The 10,000-nt window shown below is 49.5% G+C and overlaps 1 protein-coding gene and 1 pseudogene across 3 annotated transcripts in view; one reads left to right on the top strand and one right to left on the bottom strand.

The window, feature by feature from the left end:
* Positions 1-9,793, top strand: part of LOC125027884 — an 11,824-nt pseudogene extending 2,031 nt beyond the window's left edge.
* The window catches only part of LOC125027954 (heterogeneous nuclear ribonucleoprotein K-like), a 135,480-nt gene that overhangs the window by 100,284 nt on the left and 25,196 nt on the right, over positions 1-10,000 (bottom strand). The window lies entirely within an intron of this gene.

Genomic DNA, 10,000 nt, shown 5'->3' on the forward strand with positions numbered 1-10,000 from the left:
TTCCTCTTCTCCCTCAACCACCCTAACAACCCCTGCGTGCAACATCCCCTTCTTACGCATCCACATCCTTGACACCAATCTCGCGGCCTCCTCTTCTCCTCTCTTCTCCTCCTCTCGCTCTTTGTCTTTCGGTCTGTGGCGAGTCCTCTCCCTCTCTCTCTTACTCTTTCTCTCTCTCTCTTTCCCTTCCCTCGCTCTCTTTCAGCTTTCTCTTTCTCTCAATTTCTATTTTCTTCCTTCGCTTTTTTTCTCTTTCTCTCATTCACTTGTACCTTTTCCTTTTGTATGTTTGTTCATATATATATATATATATATATATATATATATATACACACACACACACACACACACACACACACACACACACACACACACACACACACACACACACACACACACACACACACACACACACACACACACACACACACACACACACGTGTGTGTGTGTGTGTGTGTGTGTGTGTGTGTGTGTGTGTGTGTGTGTGTGTGTGTGTGTGTGTGTGTGTGTGTGTGTGTTTTCTCTTGTTACCTCATGTAAAAAAAAAAAATCATGAGAATTCCCGACAACATAACGACTGAAAAGAAACAAATACCATAACGTTTTAAATGACGGTATTCCAAAGAAAACAAAAATGGACATAAAAAAAAATACTAACAGACAAAAAAATTACCAATCATGTCTAGAACCGCCGTGAGATCGATAAGCAGAAAAGATCAATTATGCAATCAACCAACAAATCAACAAACAAACAAACAAACAAGCAAACCCGGGCGTCCAGAGTGAAGCGGATTTCGGGCCGAGCGCACCGGTACTTCCACCTCCGTCGCTGCGCCGCCGAATCCGCCATATTGCCCCGGAATACTAATGAAAATGATATCCTTTATCGTCCTCTCCCCTCCCCCTTCTATATCCCCTCGCGGACCTCCCTCACCCCCCCTCGCGGACCTCCCTCCCCCCCCACCTCGCCGACCTCCCTCAGCCACCCCCCCCCTACTCTTTTGATCCCTTATTTAAAAGGAAGGGGATTTGGCCCGTGAGACACTGAACTGGCTGGCGGGCTTTTCTCTTCATCATTTTATGCATATATTAACTCGATGCATGTATAAATTTATGCATGATTTTCCCTCTCCTTTCTCTCTCTTCCCAAAACCCGTCTCCCTTCCCTCTCTCCCTCCCCTAACCAACTCTCTCTCTTTCTCCTCCTCTCCCTCCCCTATCCACCTCTCTCTCTATCTCCCCTATCCACCTCTCTCTCTATCTCTCCTATCCACCTCTCTCTCTATCTCCCCTATCCACCTCTCTCTCTTTCTCGTCCCTCTCTCCCTCCCCTATCCACCTCTCTCTCTTTCTCGTCCCTCTCTCCCTCCCCTATCCACCTCTCTCTCTTTTTCGTCCCTCTCTCCCTCCCCTATCCACCTCTCTCTCTTTTTCGTCCCTCTCTCCCTCCCCTATCCACCTCTCTGTCCCCTCCCTCTCTCCATCCTATCCACCTCTCTTTCTCCTCCCTCTCTCCCTCCCCTATCCACCTCTCTTTCTCCTCCCTCTCTCCCTCCCCTATCCACGTCTCTTTCTCCTTCCTCTCTTCCTCCCCTATCCACCTCTCTCTCTTTCTCCTCCCTCTCTCCCTCCCCTATCCACCCCTTCTTTCTCCTCCCTCTCTCCTCTCTTCCTCTTTCCCGTCAACGCAGGCAGCGGCGGCGGCTCGGAGCGTGCCTCGGGGGGCGCACAGCTGACGAGTGACCGCAAAATGCACTCGCGGGAACACTGACGTCGCGTCGGCTGACCCAAACGCCCGACGGACGGAACGCGCACTTAATCGTACTTAAACATCTGCAAAACAAAAACACGTACAGCGACATACGTACACAAACGCACACAACCGAACAAACAAACACGCAAACGAAACAAAACAAAAAAAACGAATATGAAAGCAATAAAGACTTAATAACTCACGAATCCTAAGCAAGCAAGCTCATCATTATTCACAAAAACCAACCTACGAGCCAAGCGACCGATCCTACAACTTGAACGCGTCACTGGAGAAAACGCTCCAATCGTTCGGACTTCGAAAATGAAACCGAACCTGAGGACGAACGAACGAACCTGCCGAGAAACCACAATCCCGATTACGCGATACCGAAACCAGAAGTCGAGAACGCGAATTGCCTCAGAAACCTTAAAAACCCAGTTCCAGCTATTCGAAAAAAAAATCCGAGAACGCGAACGAATCAGTCGAGACAGCGCGTCGAACATTCGAATCCAAAATGCGAGAATGCGGACGAGCCATCCGAAACCCGAACACGAGGACACGAACGGCGCCAAAACCCCCAAAGGAACGAGGCTTCGAACTTTAAAACATTAGATTACCCACGCTAAACCTTATTGCGAGAAGCCATAAGGTCAAAAAAGGACGACACTATAACTAAATACCTTATCTTGTTCCTCCCCTCCTAAGCCTCTCCATCATCATCATCACCGTCATCTTTCTTCTTTCTCTTGTACCTACGCTTCGGCTTCTAATTATTTTTCTCTTTCCTCTCCTCTCCTCTCCTCTCTTTTTCCTTCTCCTCCTCTTTCCCCTTTCCCTTCTACTCCTTCTCTCTCTTCTTGCAATATTTCCCTCCCTCCTCGTCTTTTCCTCCTTTACCCCCATTTCTTTTCTTTCTCCTTCCTTCCTTACTGCGGACGTCCCAATCCCAGATCAGCCAAGGTTCCGCCACCCACACGCCCCCCCTCCCCCCCAAGAGCCAGCCAACCAGCTTCCCTCCCTCCCCTCCTCTCCTCTCTCTCCCTCCCTCCCTCCCTCCCTCCCTCCCTCCCTCCATCTCCGCTATCAGCCTCCAGCATCTCTTCCGTCACCATCTCTCCATCTCCGTCTTTCGCCATCTCGGACTTACGGGTTTAGTGACTCTTGGAGATGGGATGAGATGGGGTGGGAAGGGAAGGGAAGGGAAGGGAAGGGAAGGGAAGGGAAGGGAAGGGAAGGGAAGGGAAGGGAAGGGAAGGGAAGGGAAGGGAAGGGAAGGGAAGGGAAGGGAAGAGAAGAGAAGAGAAGAGAAGAGAAGAGAAGAGAAGAGAAGAGAGGAGAGGAGAGGAGAGGAGAGGAGAGAAGAGGCGGCAGGGCAAGAGGAATAAAGGAAGAGAAACGAAGGAAGGTAAAAAAGTAGGAAGGGAAATATCTGGAGGAGAATAGAAGAAATGGAAACTGGGAGATGAAGGGAGGTGGATGCATAAAACCCACGATAGAACGGAAGAAGAATAATGTTAACTCTAAGACATTAGTTAAAGATATCAAAGAGGGAAAAAAACAAAAAAAAACAAGGAGAGACGATTTAAGAACAAGAGAAAAAAAACACAGAAAGCTGGAAACTACAACGATCAAGGAGGATGACAAAGAGAAAGAAATAGAGCAAAGAGCAAGAAGGGAAAAACGGGAAGAGAAAGAGACAACGGGGGAGAACAGGAGGAGCGTCATATGGAACGAGGAGCGAGGGGCGCGGCGAGGCGAGAGGCGGAGGGGACACGGCACAGGACCCTCCAGCGGTGCCGGCGCCAGAACATCCTCCTCCCTCCTCCCTCCTCCTTCCTCCCTCCTCCCTCCTCCCTCCCCCTCCTCCCCCTCCCCCTCCCCCTCCTCCCCCTCCCCTTCTCTATCCCCCTCCCCCTAGAATCACGGCACCATACAATCCATCCGGGCCGCCGCCGCCATTGCCTCCTCCATTTTCCATCAATTCTTTTCGTCTCTGTCTATGTGTCTGCCTGCCTGTCTGCCTGTGTCTGTCTGTCTGTCTGTCTGTGTCCGTCTGTCTGTCTGTCTGTCGTCTGTCTGTCTGTCGTCTGTCTGTCTGTCGTCTGTCTGTGTCTGTCTCTCTGCCTGTCTGTCTGTGTCTGTCTGTCTGTCTGTCTGTCTGTCTGTGTTTGTCTGTCTGTCTGTGTCTGTCTGTCTGTCTGTGTCTGTCTGTCTGTCTGCCTGTCTGTGTTTGTCTGTCTGTCTGTGTCTGTCCGTCTGTGTCTGTCTGTCTGTGTCTGTCTGTCTGTCTGTGTTTGTCTGTCTGTCTGTGTTTGTCTGTCTGTGTCTGTCTGTCTGTCTGTCTGTCTGTGTTTGTCTGTCTGTCTGTGTTTGTCTGTCTGTGTCTGTCTGTCTGTCTGTCTGTGTTTGTCTGTCTGTCTGTCTGTGTTTGTCTGTCTGTCTGTCTGTGTCTGTCTGTCTGTCTGTGTTTGTCTGTCTGTCTGTCTGTCTGTGTCTGTCTGTCTGTCTGTCTGTCTGTCTGTCTGTGTCTGTCTGTCTGTCTCTCTGCCTGTCTGTCTGTCCATTTATTAGTCTTTGTCTTTTGCTTCTTGTTATTTTTTTTTTCTTTTATCCTCTCCCTCCCTTAAACCGCCCTCTCTCTCTTCTCTTATCCCGTGTCTTTCATCCTCCACCTCTCCTCATCGCCGCTCCTCCTTCTCTCCTTCGCAATCTTACTGATCTCGCCAATGCCCTCCACTCCAATCTTCGTTTATTACCAACACTACGGATAAATAAAGTCCAATTGGAAATGTCCACCTGTCTGTCTGTTTCTCTCACCCTCTGTCTGGTGTTCTTGTGTTCCTGTTTGTCTGTCTTCTCCTGCTTCTCATTCTCTCTCTGTTTCTTCTTTCTTCTATCTCCTTCTCCTTCTCCTCCACCTCCTTGTCTTCCTCCTCCTTGTCTTCCCCCCCCTTGTCTTCCTCCTCCTTGTCTTCCTCCTCCTTGTCTTCCTCCTCCTCGTCTTCCTCCTCCTCGTCTTCCTCCTCCTCGTCTTCCTCCTCCTTGTCTTCCTCCTCCTTGTCTTCCCCCCCCTTGTCTTCCTCCTCCTTGTCTTCCTCCTCCTTGTCTTCCTCCTCCTCGTCTTCCTCCTCCTTGTCTTCCTCCTCCTTGTCTTCCTCCTCCTTGTCTTCCTCCTCCTCGTCTTCCTCCTCCTCGTCTTCCTCCTCCTCGTCTTCCTCCTCCTCGTCTTCCTCCTCCTCGTCTTCCTCCTCCTCGTCTTCCTCCTCCTCGTCTTCCTCCTCCTCGTCTTCCTCCTCCTCGTCTTCCTCCTCCTCGTCTTCCTCCTCCTCGTCTTCCTCCTCCTTGTCTTCCTCCTCCTCGTCTTCCCCCTCCTCGTCTTCCTCCTCCTTGTCTTCCTCCTCCTTGTCTTCCTCCTCCTTGTCTTCCTCCTCCTCGTCTTCCCCCCCCTTGTCTTCCTCCTCCTTGTCTTCCTCCTCCTTGTCTTCCTCCTCCTCGTCTTCCTCCTCCTCGTCTTCCTCCTCCTCGTCTTCCTCCTCCTCGTCTTCCTCCTCCTCGTCTTCCTCCTCCTTGTCTTCCTCCTCCTCGTCTTCCTCCTCCTTGTCTTCCTCCTCCTCGTCTTCCTCCTCCTCGTCTTCCTCCTCCTCGTCGTCTTCCTCCTCCTTGTCTTCCTCCTCCTTGTCTTCCTCCTCCTCCTCCCACTCCCACTCCACCTCCTCCCTCTTTATCTTCTTCCTCCACTTTTTCTTCTCCATTTTTCCTTTCTCCTGGTCGCAGCTAACCAGAACAACGCGTCACGGAGCTTTGCTAACGTTAGCCAACCATCATTTCATTTCCGTTTTTTCCCTCCCGACCTAAATCATAAACGTTTTTCCCCCTTTTGATTGGCAGCTCAGAGAATGATAGACAGAGAGAGATAGACTGTGTGTATATCCGGGACAAGAGGCTGAATGCAAGCGGATTTTTAGAAGAGACATTTATCAATCAATCAAAACAGATTGACAGGTCGAAATTCGTATCAACATAAACAGAAGCGCATAGACAGGCTGATCGAAATTCACAACATATCATACTGAATGAACGAGACAGAAAAGGTCGACAAACCGCACGCCAATCACAACATCTACGAGCGGAACGATTAAAAAAAATATATATATGATGACATAAATAGTATAGTGAATACCCTTGTTTAAATCTTTAAAAGTTTAAGAAAACAAACATGAAGATCACGACGAAAGAAAAAGAAACCGTCGAAATCATCCTAAATCAATGAGTGATGATGATGATGATGATGATGATGATGATGATGATGATGATGATGATGATGATGATGATGATGATGATGATGATGATGAAAATAAAAACGAACAAAACAAAAAAAACATTAACAAAAAAAGGAACAGAAAAAACAATCTAAAAAAAAAGAAAAAGAAACAAATCGTTCATCCAGCCGCGATCGATCAAAGTTTTAGTCTGGGCGATCATCGAAGTTCCTCTCGGACGCTAACAAAGTTCTCGACTGCCCCCTCTCTCCTTCATCTTCTCTCCCTGTCCCCTTTCAAGCCCGTCCTTATCCCTCTCCCTCTTCCTCCATTTTACTCTCTTCTCTCCCATTCCCTCTTCCTCCATCTTACTCTCCTCTCTCCCATTCCCTCTTCCTCCATCTTACTCTCCTCTCTCCCATTCCCTCTTCCTCCATCTTACTCTCCTCTCTCCCATTCCCTCTTCCTCCATCTTACTCTCCTTTCTCCCTTTCCGTTACTAGCAATAACACTAAACTAATAATAATCTTAATAATCACTGATGATGATGATACACTATCATAACACACCGTATCTGAAGGAAGAAGGGATGGAAGGATGGAAGGATGGAAGGATGGAAGGATGGAAGGAAGGATGGAAGGAAGGATGGAAGGATGGAAGGAAGAAGGGGTGGAAGGATGGAAGGAAGGAAGGAAGGAAGAAGGGATGGAAGGATGGAAGGAAGGAAGGAAGGAAGAAGGGATGGAAGGATGGAAGGAAGGAAGGAAGGAAGGAAGGAAGGAAGGGAGGATGGAGAGAGAAGAGACAAGAAGAGAGGGGGGAGGAAGAAATATGGAGAAAGGTAATGAGAGGGTAAAGAGGAAGAGTAAAGTATAGGAAGGCGGTAATATATGAGAGAGAGAGAGAGAGAGAGAGAGAGAGAGAGAGAGAGAGAGAGAGAGAGAGAGAGAGAGAGAGAGAGAGAGAAAGACACAGAGAGAGTAAACACAGAGAGAGAGAAAAGACAGAGAGAGAGAAAAGACTGAGAGAGAGAAAAGACAGAGAGAGAGAAAAGACAGAGAGAGAGAAAAGACAGAGAGAGAAAGAGAAAGAGAAAGAGAGAGAGAAAGAGAGAAAGAGAGAAAGAGAAAGAGAAAGAGAGAAAGAGAGAAAGAGAGAAAGAGAGAAAGAGAGAAAGAGAGAAAGAGAGAAAGAGAGAAAGAGAGAGAGAGAGAGAAAGAGAGACAAAGAAAAATAAAAATAAAAAGAAAAAGAAAAAGAAAAAAAGAGAAAGAAAGAAAAAGAGAGAAAGAGAGAAAGAGAGAAAGAGAGAAAGAAAAAAAGAGAAAAAGAGAAAAAGAGAAAAAGAGAAAAAGAGAAAGAGAAAGAGAGAGAAAAAGAGAGAAAAGAGAGAAAAAGAGAGAGAAAGAAAGAGAGAAAGAGAGATAAAGAGAGAGAAAGAAAACCAAGTACTAAGTCCGGACATACAACAAACAGACCGAACCCGAATAAATAGGCTAAAAAGAAACAAAAAATCAACGAAAATAATTGAACACTCAAAACATGAATAAATAAAATGTGCCCAACTGTTCAAAATCTGTCATCTGCAAAACCCCCGGAATTCCATTGCAACTTTCTACCCTTCCATTACAACCTTCTACCCTTTCATCGCAACCACCCCGCCTTCCATGGCAACCATTCCTCCTTCCATTGCAGCTTTCCAGCCTTCCAATGCAATATTTCAGCCTTCCATGGCAACCATTCCTCCTTCTATTGCAGCTTTCCAGCCTTCCATTGCAGCTTTCCAGCCTTCCATTGCAATATTTCAGCCTTCCATGGCAACCATTCCTCCTTCTATTGCAGCTTTCCAGCCTTCCATTGCAGCTTTCCAGCCTTCCATTGCAATATTTCAGCCTTCCATGGCAACCATTCCTCCTTTCATTGCAGCTTTCCAGCCTTCCATTGCAATATTTCAGCCTTCCATTGCAACGTTCCAGCCTTGAACTGCGACGTTCCAGCCTTCCACTGCAACATTCCAGTCTTGCACTACAACCACCCAGTCTTCTATTGCAACCTTCCCGCCTCCCATTATAACCTCCCCCCCCTTCCACAAGCCCTTTTTGCAAGGCCCTGTCCCCTGTCTCCCTCGCTAAGGAGTCAACTGCCCAGTCAAGCAAGAACGGAGGAGCACAATCAAGCGAACCCGAGTCAATTCAAGGTAGGCCAAGGCGAGCCAAGGCAAGCCAAGGTGAGCCGAGGCAAGCCAAGGTGAGCCAAGGTGAGCCGAGGCGAGCCAAGGTGAGCCAAAGCAAGCCGAGGCGAGCCAAAGCAAGCCGAGGCGAGCCGAGGCGAGCCAAGGCGAGCCAAGACAAGTCAAGGCAAGCCAAGGAGATCCAAGGTGAGCCAAGGAGATCCAAGGTGAGCCAAGGCAAGCCAAGGTGAGCCGAGGCAAGCCAAGGTGAGCCAAGGTGAGCCGAGGCAAGCCAAGGTGAGCCAAGGCGAGCCGAGGCGAGCCAAAGCAAGCCGAGGCGAGCCAAAGCAAGCCGAGGCGAGCCAAGGTGAACCAAGGCGAGCCAAGGTGAGCCGAGGCGAGCCAAGGCGAGCCAAGACAAGTCAAGGCAAGCCAAGGTGATCCAAGGTGAGCCAAGGCAAGCCAAGGTGATCCAAGGTGAGCCAAGGCAAGCCAAGGTGATCCAAGGTGAGCCAAGGTGAGCCAAGGCAAGCCAAGGTGAGCCAAGGCAAGTCGAGGCAAGCTAAGGTGAGCCAAGGCAAGTCGAGGCAAGCTAAGGTGAGCCAAGGCGAGCCGAGGCAAGCCAAGGTGAGCCAAAGCAAGCCGAAGCGAGCCAAGACAAGTCAAGGCAAGCCAAGGTGAGCGAAGTCGAGGCAAGCCAAGGTGAGCCAAGGCGAGCCAAGACAAGTCAAGGCAAGCCAAGTTGAGTCGAGGCAAACCAAGGTGGGCCAAGGCAAGTCTAGGCAAGCCAAGGCGAGCCAAGGCGAGCCAAGACAAGTCAAGGCAAGCCAAGGTGAGCCAAGGCTAGCCAAGGTGAGCCGAGGCGAGCCAAGGCGAGCCAAGACAAGTCAAGGCAAGCCAAGGTGAGCCAAGGCAAGCCAAGGTAAACCAAGACAAGTCGAGGCAAGCCAAGACAAGCCAAGGTGAGCCAAGGCGAGCCAAGACAAGCCAAGGTGAGCCAAGGCAAGTCTAGGCAAGCCAAGGCGAGCCAAGGCGAGCCAAGACAAGTCAAGGCAAGCCAAGGTGAGCCAAGGCGAGTCAAGGCAAGCAAGCTGGCAGGCAGACGGGCAGGAAGGCGAGCAGGATGGAGCGGGACCTGGAGTGTTGCTTGGCTGGACTTGCGCCAAACAATGAAGAAGAGACACGCCGCTCGCGGGCTCCTCTCATTTACTCGCTCATTCACTCACTCGCTCGCTCACTCGCTCTCGCACTCGCTCCCTCGCTTAGTCACTCACTCGGCAGCTTAGCTAGCTATTCACACCCTCAGTCCTTTTATTCACCGACTTCTTTCTTCTCATATTTCATCATCCAGTTACATTCAATCTCATTCACTCATTCACTTTGCTTTTTCTCTCTTATCTAACATTTCAGCCGCAAACTCTCACTCACATTTCGCCCCCATCAAACCCTACTACTTCCAGCCCCCCCCCCCAACGCACGCCTTCACACCCTCGACGCCCCCACGCCCCCCAACGCCCCCACACCCTAAGGGCGGCTTCCCTTGCACCCCCAGGCCGCCCACGCACGCACATTGTTACTACAGCCACACCCGCTACTATAAACAAGGATAGCGGGGAAGCTAAATGAACTCGTGCAGCCACACCCCTAAAAAATACAGACATGAATAGGGACACAAACAACCATAAACACACGCATATTCACACGTACACGTACACATAAACACACATGCACATACGGGCCATCAGTAACGGTACAGGAAAGTAAGAAAAATCGCAAATAAAAGTAAAGGACATGGTCAGGCGGAGAAAATACGAATA

This window comes from Penaeus chinensis, chromosome 8 (genome assembly GCF_019202785.1).
Source record: "Penaeus chinensis breed Huanghai No. 1 chromosome 8, ASM1920278v2, whole genome shotgun sequence".
NCBI lineage: Eukaryota > Metazoa > Arthropoda > Malacostraca > Decapoda > Penaeidae > Penaeus > Penaeus chinensis.